The sequence below is a fragment of the Bemisia tabaci genome, chromosome 6, assembly GCF_918797505.1.
Source record: "Bemisia tabaci chromosome 6, PGI_BMITA_v3".
In the NCBI taxonomy this organism is placed as follows: domain Eukaryota; kingdom Metazoa; phylum Arthropoda; class Insecta; order Hemiptera; family Aleyrodidae; genus Bemisia; species Bemisia tabaci.
This window is the reverse complement of record NC_092798.1, coordinates 30,931,126-30,953,589: the sequence shown is the minus strand read 5'-3', so window position 1 is coordinate 30,953,589 and position 22,464 is coordinate 30,931,126. Positions and strand designations below refer to the sequence as shown.

The 22,464-nt window shown below is 39.3% G+C and overlaps 1 protein-coding gene across 3 annotated transcripts in view; it reads left to right on the top strand.

Annotated features, from left to right (window-relative positions):
- The first annotated feature begins 551 nt into the window (after positions 1-551).
- The window catches only part of hth (Meis homeobox homothorax), a 386,117-nt gene continuing 364,204 nt past the window's right edge, over positions 552-22,464 (top strand). For 2 of the 3 annotated variants that reach the window (XM_072301818.1, XM_019061762.2), the window contains exon 1: positions 553-834. The gene's annotated coding sequence lies outside the window, so the exon portion shown is untranslated. Of the gene's footprint in view, positions 835-22,464 lie in introns of all 3 variants that reach the window. The other variant, XM_072301815.1, reaches the window with a different exon arrangement.

Genomic DNA, 22,464 nt, shown 5'->3' with positions numbered 1-22,464 from the left:
GGAGAAAAAATTATTATTTCGACACGTAAAACTTTCATATGCAGTCTAGCTGCTCTCATGGCACACCCTATATATTGAGCGAAACATACATCTTAATATTATTGGCATAATTACTTCAAGATTATGCAACAAAGCCCTTGTGAATGGGACCAGAATAAATTCGGCGTCATTTCGAGCTAAAAGCAAGTCGTATCGATGTGCTAACTAGTTTTACCATTGAGTTTGAGTTCATTGATCGGCCACAATCACTAAATCTTGCTACCGCGAGAATGTGCGGACATCCAAGATACCAATCGATGATGTTATGACTGGAGTACTTTTCATCTCCTCCGAAGGAGCTCTAGCTCCCTTATCAGGTGCCACGTGACATTTTACGGTCAAGGCTGCAGCAACTAGGTTGCCGAATCCACACAACTAAAACAAAAGAAAACTCATCATTAGATCTTGCATCTCCTAAAAATAAAATACTACCACCATCCTTGATAAAAATTGGACAGACACTTATTAGCCGGTAAACCAGTACTTTGGAACTCTAAATTTTCAATTTTCTCACTGTTTACTTCCATCGGTCATTTATCACTCCATTTTCGACAGCGCGCCGAAATGATGAAATCATGCCGGCCATGAAAATGCAACAACATGTCAGTGCTCGGGAGACCCTGATATCAAGTGGTGACAGCCGCGTGCGTGTTTTTTTGTGCTTAGGTTTTCGCGCCAAAGATCCTGTGATCCTTAAATTAAGTCCTAATTTTGTCGTAGTGAGTGCCTATTCTCAAAAAACCGGGAGCAATTTGGAGCTGGAGGCAGACTACCTTACGAGTTCAAAGTTCTAAGGTAGGGCTCGTATTCTATCATACTTTTGCCGCGCAAGACATTGGAAGTTCTGGGCTGTAAGGATTCATCCTCATGTCACTAATTTTGAGTCTTATGGGCACACGATCCATCCGCGAGGCGCCATGCACAAAGATAAGATAGAGAGAATCAAAAAATGAACCAGGAAAATGAGGCTGAATGATAATAGGGGGTCGCAGCATTGTTTTATCATTTCAGCACAATTTCCTCGTTCCGTTTCGATTTTTTTTAGTTTATCCTTGTGTACGGCGCCTGCTGGTGCAATGAGCTCATTGTGAGGTGAGGTGGCCCATTGATGAAGACTGTCACCGTTTCATTGATATGTCATGTCAAAGTCGCTTTATCAATTTAGCCAGTTTTCCTTATTTACATTTCGAATTGCTATAGTTCCTTTGTAAAACCCACACTAATCACCGATGGTATATGAGGAGCACAGATAATCATCCCTAACCAGACCCGCCACATCCCATCTCGGGCCCTGGTACCAGTTTTAAGGTCCGGGCCCCAAGCACGGAGGGGGGGGGGGGGGGGGGTCCGAGGGGCATCCCCTGTTGAGTGAGGCATGAGTGAAGGTGTGGCCTGGTACCGCTCCAGTCTTTAACTTACAATTAGTGTCTGAACTCCACCAGCTTCTTCACTCATGGCGTTCGTGGGCATGGGTTACGTTTACACATATTTTAGCGGCCGGCTTTCGCAAAAAAAGGTGTTCCTTTTGCCTTGAGAACTTTTAGATCATTTTTAAGGTTTTTTGTCTCCTTAAATCACTTTAGGAATTTTGTGACTTGCTTATTTACTTCTCCTTCATTAAAGTGATAGTTTACTTCATTTCACCGGGTTGGCTTGGCTGAGAGTGAATAAAATCTTAAGCAAAATATATACATACATATTTTTAAAATATTAAATTAAGGCTTTAAAAATAACTGATCAATTTATTCAAAAAAATTATTGGGACTTAGCTGTATATTAATCAGTTTGCCTCAAGTTTACTTTATTTAAATAAAATAAACGCTTTGTGTCTTTTTTACAGTTTCATACAGTTTCAGATCATTAATTTTAAAAAAAAACTTAAATTATATTAATTTAATTTATATTTTCAACAATATTACAATTATTATAAATATCACATTTTACTTCAGGAAAGTGGCAGGGACTAGAGTCCTTTCTATCGCACATATTTCTTGTTATTATTTTAATGCAAACAGCACTTATTTGATTCCGAAGTATGAATTCAGTTTAACTAAAAACAATTAATTTTTACAGACAGCAACTTAGGTAATTTTTTTCTTTTCCCTTCTTTGGTTCTCCTTTCTTACTTACTTAGTTCCCTCTCAAACTTTATTTTTGACTCGAAGGGTTTCTGAATTTTTCCAGCGGTTACGTTTGATATCATTTTGACTATTCTGCCACTTTCATGATATGAAAAAACACTTATGTTTTTTGATATTTATCAAAAAACTTAGTTCACTCCTCTTTATTTTCTCCAGGAAAGTGTCTTTAGCTCTTACTTACTTTTTTATTTATTTTGTATTTTTTTAAAATCAATTTTTAAAACCGTCACCCAATGAATGGACAACTCGTTTGGAAATGCATGAGACCAGAAACTCTCGAAACGTCAATGTTTCGAGAAAAGCAATCGTCACTGACTCGAATGTGTAAAAACCATTTATTAGGTACTCATATTTAAGTAGTTCTGAAAAAGAGCATACGCTTTTTATTCTTAATTTTCTCTTTCTATGCAATTTGAGAAAAAATTCAATTTTCGTTAAGCCACGCCACCGCGTGTTAAGGAACTCGTATAGAGCCCTTCTTAAAATTTATTGAAACTTCTTGGAATGAAATGAGAAAAAAACGGCAACTTTTAGCTCTGATCACATGATTCTGCTCAGTAACATTACTACCTCTCTGTTCAAAAAAATTGCATTACTTTTTTTGACAAGTCGAAGTTTAAGCGCTATGGTTTGTTGCTTACAGACGATTCAGATCTTTTGTGTCGATTTTCGACTATTGTGTATTATTAAATTACATAGGGATACTTATAGGGTGAATCATCAACGTCTATCCACATTGTTGGTGGAGGGTTAGAGGGGTGTATAAGAGCTGCGACACAAATTTTATGATCGTGATACCATGAAAATCCGCGAAATTTCTTTTTCATCTATCTGCTCAGTCATATTGTCTTGTGTGCCGTCACGCAATGATCTAGTTCCCCACAAAAAAAGATCCAAAAGGGTTAAACGGTTCAAATTTTGGCCGCTTGATGCATGTCTATTCAATAAATTAGTAGCCTTTAATGTCATATGATGTCATATGATTGGCGAATATAAGAGTAAGCTCTATATAAAGAGAGATAAAAAAAAAAAAAAAAAAAAAAAAAAAAAAAAAAAAAAAAACCTGTGTGATCTCAGCGATCGTGAGATTAGGGGCCGTTCAACTACATAAGGGTAGTTCCACGATAACTGGAATAGTTTTGTTGCCCTTTTTTTTTTTTTTTTTTTTTTTTTCGAACACATTTTTCGGTCATATTTTTAGTAAAAATAACAATCACTAGAATTTCATCGCATTAATCTTCAAAGGGCTATGTGATTTATTGATTATTATTGTGATTTATTGATTGATTTATTTATTATATTCTAATGATTTATTGTTCTACTTCTCAAATAATAGTATGTAAATTCCGGAAATGTGCTGTCTGTTACGCGGTAAGAAGTCAGCGTAACAGAGAGCACATTTTCGGCCATTTATATATTAAAATTGAAAAGTAGAGCAGTAAATATTTGAAAAACGTCATAACACGTAACTCTGTGAAGATTAATGCAAAAAAATTCGTGTGATTATCATTACTACTAAAAATATGACCGAAAAATGTGTTGTCTGTTATAGCGACAAAACTATTCCAGTTATCATGGAACTACCCAAAAGCTGTTCCAAATAAGAAGAAAATATGCTTTTGTTAACCGTAGCTGAAAGACTATACTTTGAAAAAGAAAGGAAAAGCTTGAAATCGTCAGATGAGGAGTAAAAAAGTATGGAAACCTCATTGAAGATACTTCGTTCGTCTCTTTTAATAAACATATCTGATGTTTAAACTTTGCTTCCTCCCCTTAAAAAGTCCTAAAATCTGATAGGATCCGCGGAACACGTCCCCATAAACATGCTACGTCACGATCAATATTTCACAAAATGTGATCATTTGTGATCGTTAGCTCATTTTGTTGCTGCATACTTGATGTGCAGAACCCTGCAAACTGCGACTTGCTACAACGTTTTTTTCTGGATCATAGAAATACGTTGGACCGATGTAAAACTTTTGGGATAGCGTATGTATTACGTTGGCCACTTAGGCAAGGGAGGAAGTTTGACAATGAGTTTGACTGGCGATGTCCCATACGAGAAGAGGGGGAAGGGGGTCGGACCGAGGGTTGCGGTAACCTCCCGCTTAAAATTAAAATGTATACTTTCCAACAGGAATAACTTTTTTCGTAATTTATCAGGTTTCTAACATTATTCTTTGGAAAAAATTTGCGGGGGGATCAAGCCAAACTTACGTAGTTTAAAGGGGGACGTATCAAGCTGAACTTACGTGGTTCAAAAGTGGAGGGGGGCGGGGGTTGGCTTGTTTGTATCCTATACAAGGGGAAGAGGTCAACAATTAGTCCAAAATAGCTTACGTAATCAGAGAGAATCCGCATTGCAACGGGTCTCATGATCATATGTCCGATCATATGATCAAGAGAATCGATACATTTCCATAGGTTGAAATGGGGGCAAAAACAATGTTGCCAATTTGCTGGATCCGCCAATGTACGTATTATTTGAACGGGCCCAAATGACCACCGGATCGGAAATATCCCCGCAAGCTCTCAGCAAACAAAGTTCTTCCCTCACTACATACAGGGTCATTTCTCATTGCCGATGATGGCGTGAAACGGGTGCGGAAATCGGGGGATCAAAACAGTGGGGCTTGTTCGAATGAAGGATCACGAAAAGAGTGACTGAGCGGAGGGCGAGGGAATCAAAGTATGCGCCCCGGACGAAGGAAAAGTTTCCGTCTTAAATCTCCCGGCTCTTTGGAACTGTGACCGATAAGAGCATTTCGCAGTGCATGAATGGCGTCTGTTGACTCTCCCAGCCACGGCTTCCCATTTAGACCTGGGCGCTAAGCTGACTTATTAAAATAAATTTGACTTTTACCACATTTTTTAAAGACTTATGCGTCACCGGCACGGCGGATTATAACGCCGTACATAAATACGCTTAAACGGATTTCGAACTCCTTAGGCGTGAGCACTATCGCGCTCGGAGCCTCAATGCCATGTTAAGGATAAAACGTCGTAAGAGTATTCAAACATTGCCAAATTTCCTCTGATAAAATACAACATTTCCAAGAAAAACTTGTGAATTTTACTCTCTGACATTTTTAGCGAATTTTATTTACATTTTAATCTAACCTTTATCAGAAAATCTCAAAAAGTGATATTTACAACTTTTCTCAAAAATACATTTTTAATCGCGCGAAATTAGACAACGTTGGAGGGTTTATGTGATGTTTTCTCTTAGCACGGCAGCTTAGATGCAAGCTCCTATCGAAGCCATTCATCTCGCCCCCGGGATCCTACAATGTGTCGATGCTGTGTGGGAGTGTCTCTACGGGCCCCGCGTGAGTGTGTGAGTGAGCCGAGTTTGTTGTCTTCATAAGAATCACCAAGTCAAGCGTAAGGAAATGCACGTATGGATTTATAAAAGGAATTTCATAATGCTCAGCTTCGTCGGGGTTTAAAATGAACGTATTTCTGCCGAACGGATCTATGTGCATTATGACGCGAGCCCTGTTATGCGTATATTCTTATGGGTCTCAAGGCTCATGTCTTAATGCACATAGTTCCGTTCGGCAGAAATACGTCCGAATAAGTCAGTTTTCGAGCGGAGGAAGTGAAGTCGGGGAGCCAGGATTCGGGTCGGAGTGTGGGAGACCGGGGTGAAGATGTGGGGAGGGGCAGGAATGATCGGAGGGGATGGGGGAGTCGTCTGATTAACAGATGTCTGCGGGAGAAACTCGTGGATCCAAGTGGGTGTTATTTCCGAGCATTTTAAATATTTTTCGGGACCAGCTGCGGCCCCTGGAACCTCCACCCTCTCTTATTAGGGTTCGCAGTTTTTGACCCTTACCAGGAACACAGCTTTGGAATACCTACCCTTAAAAGCAAAAAAAGAAAATAAATGTAGATACCAATTTATAGAATATAAATCAATATAATCCTCAAATTATGATTACCCTCCGCGATAAAGAAAGCTGTAAGCTGCCTATCGAAAGCAGATCATTTCGATCGAGTTTACCGCAATGGCATGGTGTGCTTTGCGATACATAGATTGATCTGTCATTTAAGCCTGTGGAAATGGATCGATAAACAGGGTGTTCACAACAAGCACCTTAATAATCGATTCTTTACCGTAGCTCCAAATGAGGAAATATCGATAATCGATCATTCACGCGTCGCCACTGGTTTACCGGAGACGCACTAAATTTATAAGTCGTATTTTGAAAAAAAATGAGATGGGAATACTTTTGATCTTATTTAGTTGTAGATTTTCGTCCAAGTCGAAAAAAAATAATTTGAATATGAAAATGTTCGTTAAGTTTTGCCCTTAACTTCGAGTCTTGTGGAGTGATAGTGGAAGATAAAACTTCAAGCTTCCTTAATTTAGTTCAAACTTTCATGCGACTCGGTGTTTTTTTTTTTTTTTGACGCGGTCCATTTCATTGATTATAAGTAATTTTCAAAGAATTGAGATCCATAGAGAGAGAGAGGGAGAGGATGCCATAAGTAGATTAATGTATATCACCCCTTAGAAATGAATGTTTTTTTATTAGTGATTTTAACGCTGAGTAAAGACAGTAAGAGTTACAGCCACGCACGGTTGAGTGGACAGAACCAACAAACTATTTGAATGGGCGGGCACTTGCACAAATCTTTGGTATACTTACAAGTGAAAATATCTGAACTGATATCAATATCAGAAGGCAGACATTGATTTGCTCCTTTATTGATATGATCTGAAGGGTAACTTCTGTGTTGAGAAGTTTGTCGCATGCAATTTGAGACTGCAATGATTGTGCTTGCAACTTTGCACGTAACATTTATTTTAATAAGAATATTCTTCTTAACAGTGATTTTGCCGCTTGCGAAGACAGTAAGAGTTACAGCCAGGATTTGCAATACTCTCAATGAACCAAATATTTAATGGGTCCGTGAAAAATCACTGATACCTACACGTTCGAACTATCATTTTACATTCTAGTCATCATTCACCAATATTAGTATTAGTGCTCTCACTCTTTTATATTTTAATGGATTAATTTGACCTTTAAAATTTGAACTGAAAATGCCAAAATTCTGACATCCAAAAAGCGTTTTTACAAAAACGACGGTTGCCATGCACGTGAGCGAAAAATTGCAAGATTCGATATCTAATTTCTAACACGGTAAAAACACGTGGCTACTAGTAGCCTCATTTTTGCAGAACGATTTTGTTGAATAGGAATATGAAGTGTCCCATAGTTGCTTCTTATACTACTTTCTTTATAACTCAACTCCAAGAACATTTTATGAGCTTGGGATTATACCTGCACCGAAAAGTCTATAGAATCATAATTTTCTCGCAAAATTTTACAAGCTACAATTTGTGGCATCGTAAATCCTCCACCTTTGCAGGACTTCATTTCAAAAGTCTCTCAACCTGACATTCTCGAGTCATGTCACGGCGATTTGATCGCCTTCCGTTGATTCTCCATATGAGGAGGCAACAGTGTTTTTATTTGATGAGCCGTATTGAATGATGGGAGCGCGGATAGGGAACAGTAGGTGGTACGGTGACTACGGCGAAGGCGGTTGCCGGGCAGATCGTCAAGCGATAGCCCTCTAGCCCCCCTAAATGGACCCCTGGGCTGAAATCTTCGCGTCCCGCATTTGACGCTACAAATCCCCCACCTTCAGAACGATGATGAGGATATTTTTCACAAAATCAAAGCTCCACACGCTGCCTCGGCCGTAAAAGCCTCCTAATGGCGCTCAGCTCGCTTCCCGTGAAGATATGCAAATGTCTTTGTCGCGATAAAATTCTTACCTAGACACAAAAATGTTGATTTTGCCGTGTAGATGGACCACTAGTCGTCGATTAGACATCTTTAAATCAAAAGGAAGTATCCTAATTCTGACATGATCACTGTCGTGCTTTTAACCTAATGGGTCTCAGGACCCATGTTATAATAGAGATAGTTCCTTTTGATTTAAGCAACACAAAAATGTTGATTTCGCCGTGCGGATTCATCACTAGCCACGGTTTATGCCCGCGGAGTGTCGATTGGACGCATTTAAATCAAAAGGAATTATCCTAATTCTGACAGGAACCCTGTCGTGCATGTAATCGAATGGGCCTCAGGGCCCATGTTGAAATTGAGATAGTTCCTTTTGATTTAAACAAGTTCGATTAATCAGTAATTCGCCGGAGGATTCTGTCATTTTCGCAATAATGAAGCGTGTGAAGTGAACTACTGTTTTGCCGACCGGTTTTTCAGACGACAGCCACGACAGTGAACGGTGAATAATGACTTTTTGAAATTTCGAAAATAAATTCTCGCTCCTTCAGCCCGGACCGCCTTAATATTCGACTAGTGTCGTCGACCAGCTACCGAATCACGAACCTATTTTACCTTGCGTTCAGTTTAGCAGAGAATTTACTGCGGCTTAAAATTTATCATATTTATTATAGATTTTTAGCAAGTATAGAAGTGCATACATCACTCATTATTAATTTATTCCTACTTTTTATCCTCTGCCACGCTTGGATATCGTTGAATGTATTAACTAAAAAAATAAACAAGAGAGGCCTAATGTTGATTTAAATGATAGCGTTATTTTTGTTTTTACTATTAAATTTCGGTAGAAAAAATGATCGGATGTCAACTTGCGAATCATGAGATGGTAAATTTTAATCAACATTTTGTATTCAATCGCCTAGGAACAGAATCAACTTTTACTCCAAATGTACAGTTCAAGAATGAGGAACATCTACAGATGAAACTAGAAGTCACATGTTTACACCAAGAGGAATAACAAAACAATTATCAACTTCTACCAACCGCATTAAGTTAGAAATTATGTAAGAATCAAACTCAAAACTGTTAAAGTCTCTATACTCATACATCATGGTAAAGTTTAGCTACAAAACTTGGAACCTGCGACACAAGGAAAATTGATCAAAGGATCCATAGCTTTTTCTAAGAATTTCTATATTTCCAGGCTTTTTAATTTTTATTTCCAAATTCGTGGAATATTTTCCTTTTCAGGGATCGTCCTTAAATTATCAAGGATCATATTAAATAACCATCGTCAGGGATCCTTCCTGGGGGCGGGGGGGGGGGGCGGAGGAGGTTGGTCAAGAAGAGCGTTACGCCATTTTGTCTGAACGTATTAAAGGATAGGTACCTACGTTACAGAAAGGGGAGGGGGGTCAAAACTGCCGAAAAGGTGCATTACGTAATGTGGGTACGGCTTCTTACCAGAATTCTCTAATTTTCTGTTTCCATCATGTGATACGCAACTCGTGTAGAACCCATAGACACAAAAATGCTAAAATTAGAAGTGGGTGGGCTTAGACGTTAGAGAGTAACGTTTCGGTAATTTACCGTCTACTTAAAAAAGTAACCCAGAAAGGGCTCGAATCAATGCTCGAGTCTCCAGAGAGTGCAGCGAGGATCCAAAAAAGTGGAAGACGCTTTTAGACCTGTTAAAAATGTGCGTTTTCCATTCGAACGCCTTGACAAAAACACGACCCCTCTTTTTTATAGCGCTTCACTTAAGGTTTTTTCCCTCGGCCCCGAGGCGAGAGTCGCGAGGGAAGGGGGCGGACGACTCCTGCCGTTTTCGTTTGTTGCGCTTTCGGTGTTTTGGGGAGATAAATTAAAACTTGACGTCTGTCACCGGAGTGGACGATGACGAATTTGAATCGGTTTTTCATCCCGCGCCGGAGTGTTCGCACTGTCGCCAACTAAGGGGAGTGATTGATATGCCGCGTAAGTGTAGTCTGTTGCTCTTAATTTGTCCCGTGTTAAGCTGCCGCAGATTTACGGGAAACCGAACCACCGCACAGGAGCCCATTCCGCACGGAACTAATGTTGACTCTCTAATCCACACTGGAAAAAAAAAAAAAAACACATTGGACCTAGAGTGCAGACTCTTGAAAATATTGACAAGAAAAAATACTCTTGATTCAATCAGATTTAAGCTTAAATCAATAGGGAACCCGCTCAAATTAAGAGGCTTGGTTCTTGATTTAAGCAAAAATCCGATTGAATCAAGAGTATTTTTTCTTGTCGATGTTTTTAAGAGTCTGGGCTCTAGATCCAATGTTTTTTTTTTCCAGTGTAGTCCAGGTCGTTGGTAAAACTTCCAAACTACATATCTCGGTTTGAAAAATTGCAGCCTTCCTGCTATAATTTATTTCATAAATGGAAAACTAATAAATATCAATTCTTAAAAACTACCGTGATTCTGCAAAGAAATATCTGAGAAAATCACACCAGGGCTTACTGTATCTACAATAAATTTTTGGAAAATCGCCAAAATGTCTTAATAGACAACACAGTTCCAGGTTTTTCCCCCTTTTTGTTTAATATAAAAGGATGTATTGTTTTAGATCAGAACTCAGCATCATCTTCAGTTAGAGAGTCTCTACATAGATTTTTAGATAATTATTAGTAGTGTCTAGCGAACAATGTTTATCACTGATTCCACTTATTGTGCGTGTTAAGAATATTTCGTCATTGGAAAAAAGTATTTGCTTTTTTCGAATGGTACTTAAATCTAATTTACATGGTAATTTATTGATTGATTCTTCCATTCTGTTTGTATGCCAAAACCTATGAGAGGATAAGTTTTTCAGTTTTTTTCACTTAGGAACATCCACTACAAGCCTTCAAGAGGCAGTAGCTTAAAACTACTTCTGAGGTGATTCCAAAACTCCACAACACCTCTGAATTGGGCTATTTAAGGAGCAACGATTGTTAAAATAACTTGTAAGGCCTTTTAAATTTTAAAAAGACAATTCTTTAAAAAAATGTTAAAATGTTCGTTTACGGAAACTTTTTAAGGATTAAGTTATTAAATTCACAAGAGGTGAAATTTGAGTAGAAAAGTTTTTAAAACCTCTTAAAATATTAACTGTGGTTTTTCAGCGCTAAAAGTTTGTGCACAACATGTTAAAAAAATATCAACAAATTATTATTTCTTTTAAAAAAATTAAGTAAGTTCCAGAGTTAAATTGTACTTTTAATAATAGCCCAAAAAAAAGTTTCCTAAAACAAACTTTTGAACCGTTTTTATTGAGCTTTTTCAAAAACTTGCTTCTAACAGGTTATTGACACTGGTACTTTTAAACTAACAAGCGAAGGAAAAAAATGGAATGACATGAAAAAAAAATACGCGTAAGAACTCTAAAAATCAGCCTCACGACTGTTGGCAATTTATTTTACTTGAACTTTCGTATACTTACGTTCAGATAAATAGTTGAAGATGCAAAATACTCTTATATTGATAGATAAATTGGGATACTCTGTTTTCCTCTTGTGGGTCTGATACTGGGAAAAATACAGGTGTTAAGTGTAGAGCCGTGTGCGCAGAACATAATTATAGGTGACCCGATAATGGATAGGTTCCGTGGGTTCACCCATCCTAAACGCTGTTGCCAGACAAAGGAACGTATCCCTTTGGGTTCACCGTTCATAGCCTCAAATAAATCCAATATATTTCCCAGGACTTGGCAAACATTGCATCGCCCTGTAGATAAATCACTTCAAGGGTGCGTTCCGAAAATACAGAAGGAGCACTTACGTCTTTACGAACCGCTTAATTTGTTCGTTTATGGTCGATAATTTGAAAATATTGAGGCTCTGGTGAGATCAGTAATTGTTTAATAACTCGTTACCAGCTTCTGCCTCGACAGACAAGATAACGTGCATTTTCTGCTCCGGCTGAATCGGAGGCTGTACCGTGTGATTCGCACACTATCATGTATTTTCAGACGGAGCATAATCAACCTGAACTTGGGATAAATCGGCCACGTCTTCGTACGCCTGCCTGGTTCGCACGATGATTTGTTGGCGAGGATCGCTTTTGTTGCAGGACTTATCTAGTAGCGCGGTTTCAAGGTATGCATACTGCCGTGTAAGGAAGAACGCCGTATGAACATTCGAGAGTTGCCAAATTTCCCTTGATAAAACATGAATTTTTGACGACATTTACGACCGTTTTTCTTTGAAATCTTCAGATATTTTAGATTAAATTGCGTACCAAATAGTCTGAAAATTTTGGGGGAAAATATGCTCAATTTTCTCCGTAAATTCGGTTCTTATCGAAGGAAACTTGGCAACGTCTGAAGGCTCATACGGCGTTCTTCCTTAGCATGGCAGCATAGGTGATTAGTATCAACAATTGATTGGTGAGTTTGACGATTAGGATATTGTAGTTAGAAGAGGTAGAAAATTGCGTCTAATCTGTATAGCCGGAATTTGAAGCATCTTGAAATCTTATATTTTTGAAACCTCCCTCAGAGTTTCCGATTTGCATCAAAAGCTTTAAGCATAACAATGTCAGAAATTTTGGAGTAATTTTTGAGGCTGAAATATATATGTTCAAGAAAATAAGCGAATAAAATAAACTCGGAGTAATACATATGGACGTATTTATGCTGAAAGGAACTATGTTACTCGCAAACCCTATGCACATTGTTCCTTTTAGCATACGTCCATATGCATGCACTACGGTGTGAAGCGAAATGCACACACGACGGAAACATTTTTGATTTCCGTATTACATTTCGTTCGCACATTATCCCGAGTTAATTTCATTTGCACCCTTTTTTTGACCGTATATATGTCGCAGGCAATTGGCAATCGCCGGAAACAGTCTATTTTGGGTTAAGAAAAATACCAGAGATTTAAAAATGAAAGAATAAAATAAAGATTACAGATTATTATGCTTGGAGGCGGGTTTTTCCTTGAAGGTATGGTACCACTGGTACCATACCTACTGGTACCGTACCAGTCAGCATACGCGCGAGTGCCTGTAAAGAAGTCTGAGACATCAGTTAGGTTTGGTTGGGTTAAGCAACTAAATCAACTCCCATGCAACGCAGAGAGTATCACAGGATTTGAAGGCGCTCCGCGTCGAGTTCGCGCGTTGAAGGTTCTTTCTAAAGAAAACCTTTACTACGTTCTTACAAATCATTTAGATTTGACGAGTTAACATGTATCGCTTGCAAATTGCCAGCAATTGCAAACTTTTTTGAAGAGGTTTCAAGACGAGGAAATATCCTAGAACGTCTTAAATTATCGGCTTAAGACTGGTGTCTGGTGCTCCTCCTCATCTTAACAATGAGACGATATTATGAAGAGTAGCTTTATATGTCGTCGGTTAAAGTACTATGTTTTGTGACATCGCTGATCACCGCAAATAATTCAGGACTCCACATTTGTGTACAACTATCATATTTTAGATAGCTTCCAATTTTTTAAATATAAAACGGCCCCACAAAAAATCAGGTGCAATTTTTACTCGTGTTTATGATATTTCTCCATACGAACCTAAGTCATGGCGTCTAATCCAGTTAACTTAAGGACATGACTTACCGCACTGTTTAGCAGACATAGCAAAATGTTGAAATTACGGCGGTGACTTAAATTAAAAGCGCGGAGGACTAGTAATTCTCATTTTCTAAGACTTGAGTAACAACCCCCTCACCGAGGGACATTTTTCATGCGCCAGTAGCCGAGGGAGCTAAGGATGGGAATCAAAAATCAGTGTGATTCATAATTACCGTGAAGAGGAGAATTCATGACTGAATTTTGCCCGTTCCTTGTCGATGGGGAGTTGTATTTAGCACGTGGGCAGGCAGGCTCGTTTGTTCTCGCCATCATATTCGTAGCTTATTTATAAATGTACTCGACTGCTCTGCCGTGCTAAGGAGAAACGCTGTATAATTCGCACATTGTCAAACCTTTGATAAAATATGAATATTCTATCAAATATGTGAATATTTTCCCCTATAATTTTAGGGAGTTTCATTTGTAATGAGTTGGTTGTAAACTTTTGCTGGAGTAACAAAAATAACAAAAGTAATAATGAAATAGGAACTTAATTGCGGCGTTTCTTCATGAAACTTATCGCAATGTGTACTTGATAGAAGTCTGGAAATCGTTCTTGATTTTACAATTTTTGGTAATTTTTTTGGAGGTGCTCATGCATTTTTTACTTTTCCTTTCAAAAATGTACCCTAGTTTCACGACTTCACACAAAACGGGAAATGGCCGCGCTTTCATGTGCATGTGACGCAGTTTCTCGAGTAAAAGCAAACAACTTAACAAACGCCATGCATTCGCGACATCTCCTTCCTGATTTCGAGTTTAGTATAAAAAGAAGATTCCTTCATTGTTTATTATTATTTGAAGTTGGGTGAATTTCAGACTCTCCTGAAATGCACTTCGTCATTTTAAAGTCATATGCCTCAGGAGTTAACTCTCTTCTTCGGCCTAAAAACAGATCCAGTTGAACTAATGTCACTGAAAATTTCAAAATATGACATTTATAACTTCACTCAAAACAATGGGTAAACAAGGCTAAAAACAGAGACATAAAAACTTGGGACGTTGGAGGATAGCCTCGCTTTTTCTTGTTATCACTGCAAGTGAAGGTTTAAGGGCCTCATGATTTTTATAATTTTTTTTTTATATTTTTTTTGTTTCCTGGTCGTGGAGGGGGTTGAGACCCTCCCCAAACGTCCTCGGTTTTTATGTCTCTGTTTTAGCCTTGTTTACCCATTGTTTCGTGTTTTTTCTAGTTAAATTATTCGGGCTATCTTTGTATATTATCTTCACTCAAACACTGGAAAAAAAACACATTGGATCTAGAGTCCAGACTTTTAAAAACATCGACAAGAAAAAGTACTCTTGATTCAATCAGAATCTACCTTAAATCAAGAACCAAACCTCATAATTTAAGCGGATTTCGTTTGGATTCAAGCAAAAATACGATTGAATCAAGAGCATTTTTTCTTGACAACGTTTTCAAGAGTCTGGACTCTAGATCCAATGTGTCTTTTTTTTTCCAAAGAAAGTTAATATTTTATCGCGGAAAATTTGGCAACGTTCGGATGCTGATACGTCGTTTTTTCTTATGACGGCGGTGGTTTAGCGGGTTTGGCGTGGAGAGAAGCGGGCGCAACGGAGCCGGGAAGATGACAGATATTCCACGATTGCTGACAGGATACGCGGCTGCGCAACTTGGGCCCGTGCCCCCGGGCCCCTCGCGGGATGCTGGATGCCGGCCACGGCTCCCCCTACGTTTAGTTTGACAAACCCGCCCCAGCGCGACATATATCACTGCCTAATCATCGGTTTACATGACTCTATGAAGTTGCAACTCCGTCGCTGAAACGTTGTCTTGTGCCGACAGATACAATAGGCGGATATAATTCATGGGTGAATGTTCAGGGGGAACCGAAGGGACTGCCCCCCCCCCCCTCCCAAATCTACTTGAATCAATTCGAAAAATTTAAGGGATTTCGTAAAATTAGTGCGTGACGTACCTTCTATCTTTGACTTTGTATTTTGATCAATCTTTTAGTTGGAATAGCTCAAAAGTGCCCATGAGACGACCTATTTTTTCAACTTTTTCTGAAGCCGAACTCCCTTTGGAACTAAAGTAGTCCCTCTGAACTTCGCTTTGGGGCTAGTGTAACCTGTGTAATTGTAAATTAACATTTTGCATCTGCGAAATGAGAAGCGGCCTGCCATCTGACACCCCCCCCCCCCGAAAAGGTTAGAAAACGGAACATAGAGGGGTCCCCTGCCATGTGTCCCCCCATAACAAGACAAACATATATTTTGCTCAAAATAAAAGCATTTACGATGTATCAATGGTATATCAAGAAGATAGTGGGGAATAAAATTCCATTAATTTTATCATCTGTTCATGGTAAAAATTATAATTAAACTTAGCAGTTTAAATTGTATTAAAGAAGTTTAACCTTTTAATTATATTTGCAACACAGCAACATTTTCTGAAGGCATTCCATCGGGTATGTCCGCTCAGACGCGAGGTCCGTAAAACGTGGCAAAAAATCCGACTCGCACCATGCGTTAAATCAAAGACAAGTTTACGTGAAATCTCTTTCTCCCCGCCGATATTTTGACATCGTGGGAGAGCGAGAAATGCTTCCTTTTCAAAGCACTTGGCTCCGAAATAAGTCCTTAATCTCGTCTAAAAACTGCCGGTTACGCATTTCATTCTTTCTCCACTGCCTCCTCCCCCGCCCCTCGGACCCGTTCCATCCCCCGCTTTCTCTGTCGAGAGCGCGGTCACAGGGAAACGCGGCGAAAGTGGCACCCCACGAGATTTAGGTGATTTCTCCTATTCTATTTTTTCCTTCTTTTTTTTCTCGCATTCAATGTGTATAAAGGGTGGCGGGAGTCATCCCTTCGGCCGAGACCGACCCTCTCTCGCCGCTTGAATTAATCCCCGGTGACTTTTTACTGTGTAACACCTGTAACAATGCCTTGCCCCACCCACTACCCTCTTTCTGTCCCTAATTTTTACCCCTCGACCACGGCTCGGTCGGCGCTGCGCGGCTCGATGTCTCGGACCTTACCGAAAAAATTGATTTGGTGATTATTGTCCACCACAGCCTGTAAATCACCTGTGTACATATTTTTTGAGAAACATTCTTCTATTTTCAAACGTCTAGATTTTTTTTTTCAAACTTAAGCATATTACACCCTGGTGATTTTTGACCTGAGCTCAGGTTTTGAATGATTCATTTATGCTGAACGCATGCATCAGGACCCATATATGATCATTACTCAATAAGTTGCGTCCTCAAAGTTTTCAAGCTTTCATCATCTCATCGTTTTCTACATTTATAACAGATTTTCAAAAATTGAAGGATGCTTTCGAGTAAAAAGATGTAAAAGAGAATCTTTGATCAACACAGTATAAACCAAGTTCAACACACTATTATAAAAGATGTGGCTGATGTGCAGGGACGGACTGGCCGGGGTGGCGATGGGGCGATCGCCCCACTTTCATCGGCCAAAAGGGGCCCCGGGGGGGCCCCTTTTGGCCGATTTGAAGGGCCGTATTTCGCCGTTTCGAAGAAGCGCCCGAGGGCTTTTTCGGTTCGTCCTCGAGAAAGGGCCCCGAGACTCCTGAGAGGACAGGACACTTTATTGCCGATTCGGAGAGCGCCCTGAAGGAGCTTTTTTATGCCGTATCTAAGGGCGTTGCATTTTGAGAGCCCTTTTTTCTGATTCGAATAAGTCCAAAGGGGTCCTTTTTTGTCATTTCGGAAGAGCCCTGAAGGACTCATTTATTGCCGATTCGAAGAAGACTCGATGGAGCCTTTTTTTGCCGCTTCTAAGGACCTTAAAAGAGCCCCTTTATCTGATTCGAAGGAGTCCTTTTTTGCCGTTTCCAAGGGACCATTTATTGCCGATTTGAAGAGGCCTTGATGCGGTTTTATACCGCCTCTAAGGACCTTCAAGGCACCGGGCTCTTTATCGCCGATTCGACAAAAGGGTCCTTTTTGCCGGGGGCCCTTTGGTACTGATTCAGAGAGGCCTCGAGGGCGCATTTCTATGCAATTTTGAACTTTGGAGGCCCCTAGTAGGGAACCTTTCCTACCTTCCTCAAGGGATTTCGTAGGGGCCTTCGGCGATTTTTCCCCCCTTTAGCGAAATCCATAATGGGGGCTGTCCATATAATACGTAACGCAGTTTTTCCGATTTTTTTACCCCCATCCCCCCTCCGTAACGCATCGTAACGCAAGCTCGAACCATCCCCCCCCTCAAAAAAAATAAATAAATACGTAACACAAGCCTCGCCCCTCCCCCCTATTTTGGTCAGTTTTTTAAATTAACAAGGAAAAAAAAGGTCTTACGGCAAAAAAGAGTTACGTAACGTTGGGCTTGACCCCCCCTCCTCCCCCCTAAATACGTTACGTATTGTATGGGCAGCCCCAATGACTTTTTTCTAATTCAAAAATTCCCGCGACATAAGGCCTCTTTTGACACATTTAAGACGCGCGTAAGACGGATTCTCATTTTTTCATCCAGTTTAAGAAAATATACAAAGTTTTGCATTTCTGGTCTCTTTTTGGATAATGTTTCAAAAATAATATTAAAGAATAGGGTCTAAAATAGCGTAAAATTCATTCTAAAAGGGCCTAATTTTCAAAATTTTCCGGGGGAGGGCCCCCGGACCCCCCTTCTACTGGGGGGCCCGCCCCATACTTAATTTAGGGCCAGTCCGCCCCTGCTGATGTGGTTACACTAACTATGGTTTTTCAGCATCTACATTCTACATATGCAAGGAAATCATATACGCTCCAACCGCCCTCTATTTCTTTCACAAAAACTTAATTTATTTTATTCTAACTCATTTTAAAAGTAAATTTATCCTTTGAGGTACATATGGGGAATGTTTGACTTGAATTATCCTGATTTTGGTTGTTATAATTTCGTCATCTAAAGGTCTGGAAACCTCCGGGAAGACACGCTTTGTTTTTAGTACAACTTAATAATAGATATAATGCCCTGAACAACTAATCAGTTGAAATTCGGGAGAAAAAAATCAATATTGGTAAGGTATGCCATTGGTATTATTAAATGCGCTTTTTCTACTTGTGAAGAATTTCCTCCTTCACCTTTTTTTAAAATCGATACTTGTACCTCCACGTAAATTTCCACTCCCATTCGTTGCAAAGTCTTTTGATTTACACTTAAAACCTTACCGAAATAGCTGAGGCCAAATTAAATGTGACCACGTCTGCGTAAGGTCAAAGTGTCTTTTATCTGCTTGGATCCCGTCTGAAGCTCCCATATTCAAAAAACAATCTTGTTTTCTCCGTTGACAAAAAAGTCCTCGGTAAGAATGTGCCCAGTTGATAGAATGAATGAAATCCCTGTACTTTATGAACGTGTAAGGCTCAAGCTCCCAATATTTTCAAGTGATATTGAAATGAAGGGAAAGGAAAAGAACTAGCAACATACTCCGAGATGGAAAATATTTGAGAAAGAGAGACCGGAGGTTGGAGCACCAGATCACATAAATAATATATTTTAGAGCAGACGCGTTATACTTGACTTCTCCTCTTCTTCTTCCTCTTAATATCAAAGATTAGGATCGCTTTTTGTAGAAATATGTAATGGGCGGAGATGGGATTGAAAGATTCCCAACTGAAACCGAATGATACGAGGTGATGCCATTATGTTTTCGATTTTATAATCCCGAGGCAGCTAACCTGACTCGGCTTTGACGTTGCCAGGTGTCTCCAATAAACTACCGATTTTTTCGTCCAACCCGCAGAATCAAAATCAATTTTATCCTAAGACATGCAACCTAGTCTCGGCAGAGTACCCGCAGTCTGATAAATCTCCTTACTCGAAGCAGAAAATAAGAGGAAAAAACTCGAAAAGAACGTGGTGTATTTTTATCAAAGGGTTGAGTAGTTTAGTACTGATTTTATTTCAACGTCAAAGCTGACTGCTCGTACTGACTGTGCGACTTACATGATTAGAATTAGTATCTTCCCTCTGATTTTTGGTGATAGGAAGGATCATTACTTATTCCCGAAGGAGAAGCCCGCAGCTGAGGTATTCAACACTATCTACTTGAGAGATTCCGGTAAGACGTGATGACAAAAATGAGGAAGAATACTCAAAGAGATATTGAAATTAATGCCAGCATTGTCGGTTGATTATAGTCCTACCTAAAATATGTCCGAATCGTCTCATCAGGAGGTCGTTTCGTTTGTATTTTAATTTGACCTCTTCATGACAGGTACTACGTTCTCCGATAGATTATAAAATGCAATTCACTCAAAGTTGGGCGCTACATGAGTTGGATCTGATTGATCATTAACCGGTAAACCCATTTTGTAACTTGGAAGTAACCCAAAGGCGTCCAAATTTGTGCGAATTGAACCTCGTGATTGAGCTTGAGGATTCTGATAATCGCGAGAAGGTGCACCTTAGCGCATATATAAGGCTGCTTACAGGTTATCTCTGCAAAGCATTCCAGCGAAAAAAAAAAAAACCGTCCGTATTTGTGTTCCTTGGACTTGGAGCCATAGGCGGATCCAGACACTTAGAACGCGGGGGGGGGGGGGGCGTAAGGAAGGTCCAGGGTGCTCCCCCCCCCCCAAAAAAAAAAAATCAAAATTTCAAAGCATCCACCATGCAGATTGCGTCAAGTTCGTCGTGAATAATTAAAAAATTCCACGCGTCCTTCCTTTTTTCTTTGTTCCTTTTTCCTTCCTCCTTTCCTTTGGGCAAACGGGGGGGGGGTACGCCCCCTTGGGTTGTCCCCCTAGATCCGCCTATGCTTGGAGCACAATCCTGGGCTGCGGGATGATTATTGAAATTGATAGACAAATATGACGAAGGGAAAGTGAGATGATTATATTGGCTCATTGGTTGTCATGGACTGAGAGGGAAAATGATGGACTAACTATGGGGTCTCTAGAAAGTTGTCGTTAGACAGTTTATTACTCAGCTCCCTTTGTCCATTGCAAACACCCCATTTCTATCAATAGGATCACTCCATTTTCTCTTCGTTTTCTTAGGGCATCGCTTAGTCAATCAAAAACTGTCAGTTCGATTGGGAAAAGCGCCCCTTAAATATTTCAGAACTGCGTAATTGTTTTTGAAAAAAATGCAAATTTGTAGAATTTTTATCGGCAAATTTTTCCATGATTGCTACTTAAAATTTCATTGTTTCTAAAAATTCAAAGAAAAACAAGCTTGCTGAAAAATAAGTAATTTGCAGAGAGGAATCTTCCAAAATTTTAATGTCCATACGGCGCTTTCCCATAGTGAGGCAGCGGGAGATTCTTGCGGAATACGGAGGTCTCTGGTGAAGAAAATTGATTTGTAGTGGGTCGAAGAATGACAACTGGCGGAGGAGGACGCGGCAGGGCGTGCAAGTGACTTGTAGCCAGTCACCGTTGACTAGCGTGATGATGGCTGCCATGTAGGTAGGAGTTCGAGTCTCGTTCAAGCAGACTGGTTAGATGTCCTGATCTGAGTAATGAGTATCATTACACGCTATGATTGATCCTGTAATTGCGCCATTTTTACATGCGAGTCCGTCTGAGTCCTCCGCAGAACATAACGACGGTTAACCTGCAAAAATGCGTAACGTCCTTGGTTTGTAACGCTGCAGACTTCTTATCATAATTTATTCTTTGAATGGAAAAACACGCAACTTTACTCCTTAAAAACTTACCTACTTTGTTTTCTTCATGTAGTGATCGCCATCTAAAAAAACTCATGCTATAGTGTTAGTTCTTGCTCCTCTAATAAAACAAAATGGGATCGGAGATTTTGAAACACCGCAAAATAGATACGCGTTTTTGTAGTTTCATCGTCGGTGACCAATTTGAACAATTTTAGCTGCAGCATACCGTCCTGTTGCAAAAAAAAGAATCGTTCGGGTGATATAGTCAGTATTCATTTGGGAATAATTTGCAATCAGAAATATCTCTATTTATGGCTCATATTACACTCTCACTCACAAAAGAATAAAAAAAATCAAAACAATAAAGAAAAATTAAAAAAAATTGCACAACTACAATAACTTACGTGCTTTTATGTATTAGTCAGAAAAAGATGTTCTTTATCGCAAAATAAGCTCTATTTTGTCGTCAAAGTTTTCGTACAGAAATATTGGATGTCTTTCGCGTGTTTCTCAGAATTTTTTGTTTGCCTATCCCTCTAAAAGAAGGCAGTTTTGGAGTGCTTAAGTTCGCACCTTGTCTAATGCCCTCTTGCTGCGCGTTTAATGAAAGTCGAAATTACATAAATAATTCAGAAACAGGTTACAGGTTTCATTCAAGTACACTGTTAAAAATCGTTGATTCCGTCCGACGGAAAATCCGGAGTGAGAATGAACACGGGAGTGCGGTTCAGCGCGTAGGTGCTGAGACGGGCTGCATGTGTAGTCAAAGCACTCCGCACCGGAGCTGCAGTACGGCTCGGAGTCACGCGCACCTTCTCTCCCTCGCACTAGCGCTATATACTGTCTCTTCTCCCCTTTAAGCCTACCACTCTCAGAATGAAAATGAAAAATTTAAAGAGAGAAAAATAGAAAAAATAATAGAAAGTGGAAATAATAGAATAGTCGAAATTATGGTATAACAGAGACAATAGAAAAGAAATAAAATAAAGTAAATCAAATATATGATAAAATGAAGTCAAAGACTAAATTGAAGTAAATAATTAGAGGGAGCAAGGAGATGAAGAAAAAAATAAAATAAGGGAAACAACTAAATGATGTTAAAGAATAGAATGAATTTTAAGAGTAAAGTGAAGTCCAAAAATTATGATGAAGTATTAAAAGAAATCACAGTAAATATAAAACAAAGTAAAGGAATGAGAAGTAAATAATTAAAGAAAAAAAAATGAAGTGCTTGAAAAAATAAAATAGAGTGAAGAAAAAATAGAGACAACAAGGAAATAAAACAAAGTAAAACGATAAAATATAGTTAAAAAATATAGTAAAGTAA